Source organism: Tachyglossus aculeatus, chromosome 4, assembly GCF_015852505.1.
Source record: "Tachyglossus aculeatus isolate mTacAcu1 chromosome 4, mTacAcu1.pri, whole genome shotgun sequence".
Taxonomy (NCBI): Eukaryota; Metazoa; Chordata; class Mammalia; order Monotremata; family Tachyglossidae; genus Tachyglossus; species Tachyglossus aculeatus.
Genome location: NC_052069.1, coordinates 69,911,471 through 69,922,811, shown reverse-complemented (window position 1 = coordinate 69,922,811; position 11,341 = coordinate 69,911,471). Strand labels below are relative to the sequence as shown.

General features: G+C 40.9%; 1 non-coding gene across 1 annotated transcript; it reads right to left on the bottom strand.

The window, feature by feature from the left end:
- Positions 1–8,291: 8,291 nt before the first annotated feature.
- LOC119928039 lies at positions 8,292–8,429 on the bottom strand. The gene has a single exon (XR_005450998.1). It is a non-coding gene; the product is annotated as a small nucleolar RNA SNORA7 (small nucleolar RNA).
- Positions 8,430–11,341: the final 2,912 nt, after the last annotated feature.

The following is an 11,341-nucleotide window of genomic DNA, read 5'->3' as shown; positions in this document are numbered from 1 at the left end:
ACAGGGACTGTGTCCAACCTGACTTGCTTATATCTACTCCAGTACCTTTTGCACATAGTAAGCGCTTAACAAATACCAACATTATTATTATTACTTAGTACAGTACTTGGCACATAGTGAGCACTTAAAAATACTATTATTATTATTATCATTATCATGGGTTTGGACACAATACCGGTTCTCCATCCCCAATAGACTGTGAATCCCATGTAAGATGGGGGTGGTCCGGTCTGACTGTGTTGTGCCTATGTTTAGCACATAGTAAGCACTTAACAAATGCCAAAGTTACTATTATCATTATTAATATTATCATCATCATCATCATCATCATTATTAGGCCCCTGTGACTTCAAGAAACTTACAACCTAAACTTGGGAAAGAGCACAAAACTTGGAGTCAGAGGATCTGGGTTCTAATCCCAGCTCTACCACTTGTCTGAAGTGTCACTTGGCTTCTCTGTGCCTTAGTTTCCTTATCTGACCATCCCCATCCAATTCCTTGTCACTGTAGCCTATACCACCATCCTCTCTGTCTCACAAACCCATACTCTTTGCATTATCCTCAATTCATTTCTCTTATTCAACCCATACATCCAACCTGTCATGGAATCCTGTGAGTTCTATTTTTACAACATCTCTAGAATCCATCCTGTCTTCTCCATCAAAAGTTTTACCACGCTGATCCAAGCACTTATCTTATCCTGCTTTGACTACTGCATCAGCCTCCTCACTGACCTTCCTGTCACTGCCTCTCCACTCTCCAGTTTATATTTCACTTTGCTGCCCAAATAATTTATTTTAAAAAAGACTCCACTCATATCTCATCTCCACTCCATCTCATCTCCATAACTCCACTCATATGGAGAAGCAGCGTGGTTCCGTGGAAAGAGACTGGGCTTTGGAGTCAGAGGTCATGGGTTCAAATCCCAGCTCCTCCAGTTGTCAGCTGTGTGACTTTGGGCAAGTCACTTTACTTCTCTGTGCCTCAGTTACATCATCTGTAAAATGGGGATTAAGACTGTGAGCCCCACGTGGGACAACTTGATCACCTTGTACTTCCCAAGTGCTTAGTACAGTGCTCTGCACACAGTAAGCGCTCAATAAATACGATTGATTGATTGATTAGGGCTTGGAACATAGTAAGCATTTAACAAATACCATCATCATTATCATTATTATTATTATATCTTTTCACTTCTCATAAACCTCCAATGGTTGCCCACACACCTCCACATCAAACAGAAACTCCTTACTATCAGCTTTAAGACTTTCATTCAGCTCTCCCCTTTCTATGTCACTTAGGTGATCTACTACTATAACACAGCCTGCTCAGTTCACTTCTCCAATTAGATCAACCTTCTCATTGGACCTAGATCTCTGTTCTGCTATCGAGCTCTTGCCCACATCCTCCCTCTGGCCTGGAAGTCCCTTCCCTTTTCATATCCCTACTGACACCTCCTCCAGGAGGCCTTCCCAGACTGACCCCCCTTTTTCCTCTCCTCCTCCCCATCCCCCCCAGCCTACCTCTTTCCCCTCCCCACAGCACTTGTATATATATATATATATATATTTGTACAGATTTATTACTCTATTTTACTTGTACATATTTACTATTCTCGTGGCTCAAAGGAAAGAGCATGGGCTTTGGAGTCAGAGGTCATGGGTTCAAATCCCGGCTCTATCAACTGTCAGCTGTGTGACTTTGGGCAAGTCACTTAACTTTTCTGTGTCTCAGTTCCCTCATCTGTAAAATGGGGATTAAGACTGTGAGCCCCCCCCGTGGGACAACTTGATCACCTTGTAACCTCCCCAGTGCTTAGAACAGTGCTTTGCACATAGTAAGTGCTTAATAAATGCCATCATTATCATTGTTAATGTTGTGCATCTAGATTTATTTCTATTTATTCTGATGACACTTGTCCACATGTTTTGTTTTGTTGTCTGTCTCCCCCTTTTAGACTGTGAGCCCATTATTGGGTAGGGGCCATCTCTATTTGTTGCCAACTTGTACTTCCCAAGCGCTTAATACAGTGCTCTGCACACAGTAAGCGCTCAATAAATACGATTGATTGATTGATTGATTGATTGAATGAATGAATGAATGAATGAATGAATATCCGACAGTCAGCCACACTCCCCACCTTCATAGCCCTCCAAAAATCACATGTCATCCAAGAGGCCTTGTCTGAAGCCTTCATATTGAATAATAACAGTAATAATAACAATAATAATTGTAGTATTTGTTAAGAGCTTACTATGTGCCAGACTTTGGGCAGAGACGTGTCCAATCTAATTACCCTGCTTCTACCCCAGTGCTTAACACATAGTAAGCACTAAACAAATAATAAAATTTATATTAACTTTGGTTGGTAAAGTTGCTTCCCTTTTTCAAACTCAAATCCTTCTTGAGAAGTTCGTATTTTTCCTGAGCTCAAAATATTTTCACCCTAGAGAAAAAGTTTTCTGCAGTTTAAAGTTGGGAAAGAGGAATCATCAGAGGAAACGATATAGCAGCTTTATCTGAAAACTGTACAGTCTAGTATTTTCTTTAACTTCTGGAGATGGAGCCTAGGAATTTGGCAGGAAAATAGGTATAACAAAGAAAATTTGTTGTTAATAATGCACTTAGCCAATGCCATCATGTTCAGTAGGAAAGTGTTTGTAGGTATTAAACAAGAAAACAGTCAATATGGATTCAGCAGTCTCCAGTACACTGGAAGTTGTATCTTCACAATTACACAGAACACACATCCAATAGTATTCTGTCTTGAGACAGTTCCTGTTCAATTCCACATTCTCTGAGAAACGATGCAGAAGTTGAAATCCAAATTTCCCTCTGGTCAGGATATTATTCAAATTTTGCTCTTAATATCCTACTTGCAAATATCTTGAGGTGCTTTACAAATGTTATTAAATCCTCCTCTTTTCATTGACACAGGTAAATACCATCCTGTGCATTTTATAGCTGCTCTAACTAGGCTGAAAGAGGATAAACGACTTTTCCAAAGCCTTAGGGTAAGATAGAATAATGGGATTCAGGATTTGGGCTCCTTTTTCTCTTTTAAGATCAAGGGAGCTCCGACACACCATAAAGAGTTCACTCATTGCCCTGCTGGCTTTTGGCAAGAACCAGACTATATTTTCCAAAGTGACAAAATTTGTATTTATTTAAAATCCTCTTAGGAAAAGGAGAAAGGGATGAATTTCTATTACTTATTCAACAGACAAGAAATGTTAAAGAACTCTAATTCAGATTCAATCTGGGGTAGAATGAAAGATTTTCACGTAGCCTTTTGGGGGGTGCACACAAGGACTGTTGAGGATAATTCTTTAAATAACACAAATATGCCTCAATCTTTTATCTGTAGACTTCTGTAGCTAACATCCCTAAATGTTTCACGGCACCATTATAAGGGTGAAGAGAAAATAACATCCGAAGGACAATTTAGTAAGGTAGTAAAGAAATTTAAAACGGCAATTTGGAAACAAACAAACCCCTGGCAGAGCTGAGACTCTAGGAATGTCAAATGAGAATTTTTTTTTCACACGACAATGAGGTGAGAGATTCTTCAAACTGATCAGTCGGCAATGAGGGCAAGAAAGTATGTGAATGTGGAGCTGGAGGAAGGGTGGAGTAGAGGCAGACAAATTGAAGTCAAGTGATTTATTGTGGGCAGGGAACACTTCTACCAGCTTTGTTGCATTGTCTCCCAAGTGCTTAGTACAGTGGTCTGCACACTGTAAACACTCATTAAATACAATTGATTGAAGTGAGCTCCTGAGAGATTTGAGGCCTTAACAATGCAGCTCTCACTGCACTGTACTTCAGAGGGCAGACAGCAGTGGCATTGTTGGTTTAAGAGTATGGAAAACAAAATGAAAAGCAGAGTTCTTCCAATATATAGAACTGGAACTATGTTCATATCTGTTATCCTGGGTGAAGTCCTGGTCACCGCATTTCAGGAAGGACAGGACCGAGCTGGAGGAGGGGCAGAGATCAGTACCAGAATGAGAGAGCAGCTTCTGCCTGTGGAGAAAATAAAATAGCCCTTCAAACTAGAAAGGTGGTAAAAGGAATGTGACCGACGTTTATTAAATAGTGTTGTGGATGGGCATGGAAAACACACAATCTGACCATGCCAAAGCTCGGAAAAGATCACCTGCTGAGGCTTCAGGGTGGTAAGTTCGAAACAGAGAAAAAGATCATTTCAGCCAGTTGTGGAAATAGCATGGAATTTATGGCATTAGATTGCACAGGCTAAAATTATGGAAAGATTAATAACAACATTGAAGGTATTTATTAAGGATTTACTATGTGCCATGCACTGCATTAAGTGCTGAGGTAGATAATCAGGTCCCACATGGGGCTCACAGTATAAGGGGGAGGGAGAACAGGTATTGAAACCCCACTTTACTGATGAGGAAACAGAGGCATAGAAAAGTAAAACAGTGGTCAAGGCCACACAGCAGGTACGTTGTAGAGTCAGAATTAGAACCTGGCTCCTCGGACTCCCAAGGCCATGCTCACCGCATTAGGACATGCCACTTCAATAATGGAATAGATAGATTTATGAATAAGAGGTCATTTGAGGCAGGGTTGCCTAGAAGAAAAAAGCCTGGACTGAGAGTCAGGAGAACAGGGTTCAAATCCAGGCCCTGTAACTTGCTTGCTGTATGAACTTGGAAAATCACCTAACTTCTAAAGTGCCTCAAATTTCTCATCAGTAAAATGGGAATAAAAGTCAATCAATCAATCAATCAATCAATCGTATTTATTGAGCACTTACTGTGTGCAGAGCACTGTAATAAGCGCTTGGGAAGTACAAGTTGGCAACATATAGAGACAGTCCCTACCCAACAGTGGGCTCACAGTCTAGAAGGGGGAGATGCCTGGTGGGAAAGGGACTGGGTCCAATCTGGTTAAGTTGTTTGTAATAATAATAATAATAGTGTATTTGTTAAGTGCTTATTATGTACCAAACAATATACTAAGCCCCAGCATAGATGCAATAGAAATTCATTCATTCATTCATTCAATGGTATTTATTGAGCGCTTACTGTGTGCAGAGCACTGTACAAAGCACTTGAGAAGTTCAAGTTGGCAACATATAGAGACGGTCCCTACCCAACAATGGGCTCACAGTCTACAAAGGGGAGACAGACAACAAAACAAAACATGTAGACAGTTGTCAAAATCATCATAACAAAATAATTAAAGCTATATAATGATAATAATAATAGAAATGGATTGGACACAGTCCCACAGGGGGCTCAAAATCTAAATAGGTGGGGAACAAGTGTTTAATCCCCATTTTACAGATGAGGAAGCCGAGGAACAAAAAGTTAATTGATTTGCCCAAGGTCACAAAGCAGTCAAGTAGCAGAGCTGTTCTTAGAAACAGGTTCTCTGACTCCCAGGCAGTTACTTTATGTAAATATCTTTATTTTAAACTATTTCCCCTATCTGTAACTTATTTTAATGCTTGTCTTGCCCTGAAGACAGAAACTCCTTGTGGGCAGGTATCACATCTATGAACTCTAGTCCACGGTACTTTCCCAAGAGCTTAGTAACATACTCTGCACCCAGTAAGAGCTCAATAAGTACCTTTAGTTAATGGATCTTTCCTCAAGGCTACACGGCTTACACATGCTCTCAGCACAAAGTAAGCACTTAATAAATCCTGGAGTGCAGCTGGAGTAGAGGGCAGCGTGGCTCAGTGGAAAGAGCACGGGCTTTGGAGTCAGAGGTCATGGGTTCAAATCCAGACTCCGCCAATTTTCAGCTGTGTGACTTTGGGCAAGTCACTTAACTTATCTGTGCCTCAGTTCCCTCATCAGTAAAATGGGGATTAAGACTGTGAGCCCCATGTGGGACAACCTGATCACCTTGTAACCTCTCCAGCACTTAGAACAGTGCTTTGCACATAGTAAGCGCTTAATAAATGCCATCATTATTGTTAAGGATGTGGTTGGAAAACAAGGAGGGCAATGATCACATTTTGCTGTTCCTTTCAGCATCCTTTGGTACTGCTGTTATTTACAGAATGCTGGGCTGGGTAGCTATATTGGTCTGAACAGGTCCAGCAACGCATATGATCTTAAGAGTTATTGCTCATTTTAAAATCTGATAAAAATAGGCAGCTTAGGCTGTTACCCAAAGAGAGACCCACCCTACTAGTCACTAAAGCGTTCCTAAAATTCCTGCTTAAAAAGACTGCCTGTGTTTAGCATATTTCAATTTTCAGTTGTGTTGCTTTTGAGTAATACTGTCCTGAAAGTTAAGGCCTTGGTTTGATTTGTAGAGGCCTTGGTTTGATTTGTAGAGAGACTTTGCTTGATGTAGCAGAGTCCAGTATGGGAGTGGCAGCAAAGGTCACTGTGACCATTGTTAAACAATCTACACTCTCAGCTCTTGTATCTCTAAATCATTGTTCCTGATTTTCTTCATGCCATAACAATTCAGACCAAAATCATGTGCCTCCCCTTCTTCAAAGCACTCCAGGAAGATTACCGTCTCCTCCCAACCACCCCCCCACTCCACTTCCAACACCCGGACACCTTCCCATCATCCCATCATGCCATTCTTTCTCATGGGATATTTTATTTATTTATTATTGGAATGGGAGGTCATATATGCCCATTGTTGGGTAGGGACTGTCTCTATGTTGCCGATTTGTACTTCCCAAGTGCTTAGTACAGTGCTCTGCACTCAGTAAGCACTCAATAAATGCGATTGAATGAATGAATGAATATATGCAAACTTTGAGTTCTAGTTCCAGAGATAAAATTTCCAATGTGAGAGTTAGGGGATCAGTCCTGCTTTGGAGAATAAGGGCTTTTTTTTTTTTTTTTTGACCTTTTTTAAATAGTGTTTGTTAAGCTCTTACTACGTGTCAAGCAGTGTTCTAAGCACTAAGGTAGATACAAGTCAATCAGGTCAGACATTGTCCCTATCCCACAGGGGCTTACAGTCAAGTAGGAGGGAAAACAGGTCTTGGAATTCCCATTTTACAGTTGAGGAAAGTGGGTCACGGAGAGGTTATGTGACCTATCCATGGTCACATGGCAGATAAGTGGAAGAGATGGGATGAGAATTCAGGTCCTCTGATTCTTCGGCCTATGCTGCTTGTGGGCAGGGAGCCATTCTTGTACTTCTGTTGTGCTTTCCCACAATCAGAATAATCACCTAATCAATCTGTCAATCATTCAATGGCATTTATTGAGCATTTACCTGGTGCAGAGCACTCCACTAAGCATTTGGGAGAGTTCAGTTGGTTGAAAATGAACCCTGCCATCAAAGAGCTCACAGTCTAGAGTAGTGGTCATTGAGTATGTAGTAGGCACTCAATAATTACCATTACTATTACTTCAGAATGGGCATTTTTTAAGTAGCTGGAAGGACAATTTAGGAAAAAATGTTTATCACCACAAAGGACATTGAAAATTAATTTCAAATATTCTAATTATCTTTGACTCTGCAGACTCAAGAAGTAACATACTCATTTCCAGGAGAAAAAAAAAGATGCATGCCTTGCTTTAGGATATGCATTGTGCTAGCATCGTTTATTGATCGTAGATAAAGTTTTCTTCTCCCATTTAATTATCCTTTGTTCCATTTGACTTGGGCTTACATTCACTCCTCCCGCAATTTTCAGAATCTCTTTTGGGCTCCTATTGAGAACTCCAAACATAAAGGGGATGCATTTGGCCTTAAATAAGAATAGTTTTGTGATCCAAGAGGCATTTACCATATGTTCACTCACAAAGGCAGACACTGGAATGCTTTCTTAGAAGACTTCAGAATGTTTCCAGAAAGGAAGGCATGCAAATGAAAGCTTCTGGATCGGCAGGGCTGATTTTCTGTACGCATTTGCCAGAAGCTGGAACCAGTTTTTTTTTTTATTGTAAACTTCTTTTTCTTTAAATAGCAGCAACAAAGACAATATGAGTCTGGTTGAAATATAGGCACAGATCTCTCCTCTAAAACAATGGGTTAAGGGAGAGAGAGGAGAAATGAATGATTAATTATGGCATTTATTAAACAGTTACTATGTGTTTGCACTGGGTCTTGTCTTATGCCGCCAAGTCGTTTCCAACCCTTAGTGACACCACAGACACATCTCTCTCAGAATGCCCTGCTCTCCATCTGCAATTGTTCTGGTAATGTATCCATAGAGTTTTCTTGGTAAAAATATGGAAGTGGTTTACCATTGTCTCCTTCCGTTCAATAAACATGAGTCCCCACCCTCGACTCCCTCCCAGGACACTGCTGCAAAGCATGGGTGAGTTTTGACTTGTAGCCTATTGCCTTCCACTCACTAGCCACTGGCCAAGCTAGGAATGGAATAGGTAGGCCTCTGCTTGACTCTTCCTCCCATAACTGAGACTGGTAGAGAACTGGAAACTCTCCAGGTGCGACCCTGAGAGGGGAATGGGGTAATAGAGAGAAGATAATCAGTTCTGATAGAGCCTCTATGCCAATCTAAGTTGGAGGGAGAGTGAGTAAAGAGAAAAAAAGGGTTCCCCCCTCCCAAAGTTTCCTAATTGTATAACAAGTTCTCTCCCTTCAGTTGTTTGCCTGTAAAAGGTTCGTGAAAATGGGGATTAATAATAATAATAGTAACCCAACCAATGAGTAGAACTAGGCTGTAATCTTGCTGAGGGCAGGGATCATGTCTACGACCTTGTTCTCTCCTAATCTTGTAGTACAATGCTCTCTGCACAGTAAACACTCAATAAAACCATTGATTGAAGAAGGAATGTGGTTTTAATGGCAAGGTGAGGTAAAAGGATGATTGATTGGATTGGAGCTAGTAGCATCACAGTGTTGTAATTAGCATCATCGGGGGAATAAAGACAGCCTTGAAGCTGGCTGAAACTACTGGATTTGTGGATAGTCTGCTAGTTGCATTGTTCACGCTTTTCAATACTAGAATAGCATTTCTCAAAAGGCCAGAAGATATCTTTTACAGCCCCCTGAAAGAAACGATTTATAGAAAAAACTCATGAGAGGAAGTGGAAGTGATGGAAGGCTCTGTTACTTTAGCACAAATTTCTTATAAAAGGCCGTGAAGGCATTTCCACTGTTTTCCTCCATGGAGCACCAATGCACATCCTTTATAATGAATTTTCAACCTGATCAAAATATGTCAAAATCAATCGATCAATCAATGGTATTTATTATGTGCATACTGTGTGCAGAGCACTGTAGTAAGCACTTGGGAGAGTACAATAAAACAGAACTGGTAGACACATTCACTGCCCACAAGGAGCTCAAAGTCTAGAGAGGGAGACCAATGTTAATATAAATAAATTACTGATAGTACATAAGTTCTGTGGGGCTGAGAGTGGGGTGAATATCAAGTGCTTAAAATGAATTAAGTTCAAATGCATTGACGTAGAAAGGAGAGGGAGTAGAGGAAATGAGGGTTTACTCAGGAAAGATCTCTTGAAGAGATGTGATTTTAATACGGCTTTAAAGGTGAGGGAGTACAGTGATCTGACATATATGAACGGGGAGGGAGTTTCAGGCCAGAGGGAGAATATGGGCAAGGGATTGGCAGTGAGATAGACGAGATCAAGGTACAGTCAGTAGACTGACATTGGAGGATTGAAGATTTACAGGCTGGATGATAGTAAGAAATCAAAACATAAGTTTGGATAAATGCATAGTCTAATAAATCATCATCATCAACACCACTAGCATTTATTGTGCGACGGAGTGCTTTCTTTGTCATAAGACTGGAGCTAATGTATGCCAAGTTCTTTATTGAGCACTTTCTGTATGAAGAACATAGGACCAATTGCTTATAGAGCCAGCACTTAAAGTGATATGTGCATTCACTGCTCTTTTGTGGGCTTACATTCAATTTGGGAAGGCAAGATGACACATAATGTCATATATGCAATAGGTAATAGAGTACTAGAATAGGAGGAGATGATAAACAAAGAAATAAATGACAAGTAAATGAACAGATATCTGTTTGAATAATAAGGTACTCTGTAGAGTGGCACATCCAAAAATGTGAGGGATTAGTCAAGGAATGCATCTTGGAAAAAAAAATGATGGAATTTGTTAAGCGCTTACTATGTGCCAAACACTGATCTAAGCGCTGGTGTAGATTAAAGATTGTCCCACGTGGGACGATAGTTGGTCTGACTTTTTCATTTTAAAAAGAATACTAATTTTACCTTGCACAATTCATAGGAAACATGTGAAATGAAGGTTGCAGCTTTCACTTTTCATTCATTCTATCAGTCTAAGGGAAATGTCTTTTTAACTGGAGTTCTAACTCAGCAAGAGTGAAGAAACTATCACAAGCTAGGGAACCAAATTTACCAAATAAAACAGTTTCATTCCCCATTTTACAGATGAGGGAACTGAGGCACAGAGAAGTTAAGTGACTTGCCCAAGGTCACACAGCAGACAAGTGGTGGAGCCAGGATTAGAACTCATGACCACTGACTCCCAAGCCTGTGCTCTTTCCACTAAGCCACGCTGATACTTTTAAGAGGGTGCTGTAGGAGGGCAGGGATAAGTTTTAGTGGAGAGGGGAGGAGGGGAGGAATTTCATGCAAGGGGAACACTTTTTTCTCTCCCAAGCATTTAGTACAATACTCTTTACACAGTGAGCACCCAATGCAAACCACTGATTCATTTCTAAGGGATCAAAGATGGGAGAGGGGCAAATGAGTTTCTGTTAGCAGGTAAGGTTGGAAGGGGTAGAGAGCACGAGCCAGAGGAGGAGAAGACAGGAACTAGCATTCACCAATAGCTCACTGGAAATAAACTAAATTTCCGCTCCTCCACCACTAATCTCCTCACTGTACCTCGCTCTCGCCTGTCCCGCCATCGACCCCCGGCCCACGTCATCCCCCGGGCCTGGAATGCCCTCCCTCTGCCCATCCGCCAAGCTAGCTCTCTTCCTCCCTTCAAGGCCCTGCTGAGAGCTCACCTCCTCCAGGAGGCCTTCCCAGACTGAGCCCCTTCTTTCCTCTCCCCCTCGTCCCCATCTCCATCCCCCCGTCTTACCTCCTTCCCTTCCCCACAGCACCTGTATATATGTATATATGGTTGTACATATTTATTACTCTATTTATTTATTTATTTTACTTGTACATTTCTATCCTACTTATTTTATTTTGTTGGTATGTTTGGTTCTGTTCTCTGTCTCCCCCTTTTAGACTGTGAGCCCACTGTTGGGTAGGGACTGTCTCTATGTGATGCCAATTTGTACTTCCCAAGCGCTTAGTACAGTGCTCTGCACATAGTAAGTGCTCAATAAATACGATTGATTGATTGATTGATTGATTAAATTAGTTACAAGTTCCAGAAACATAAT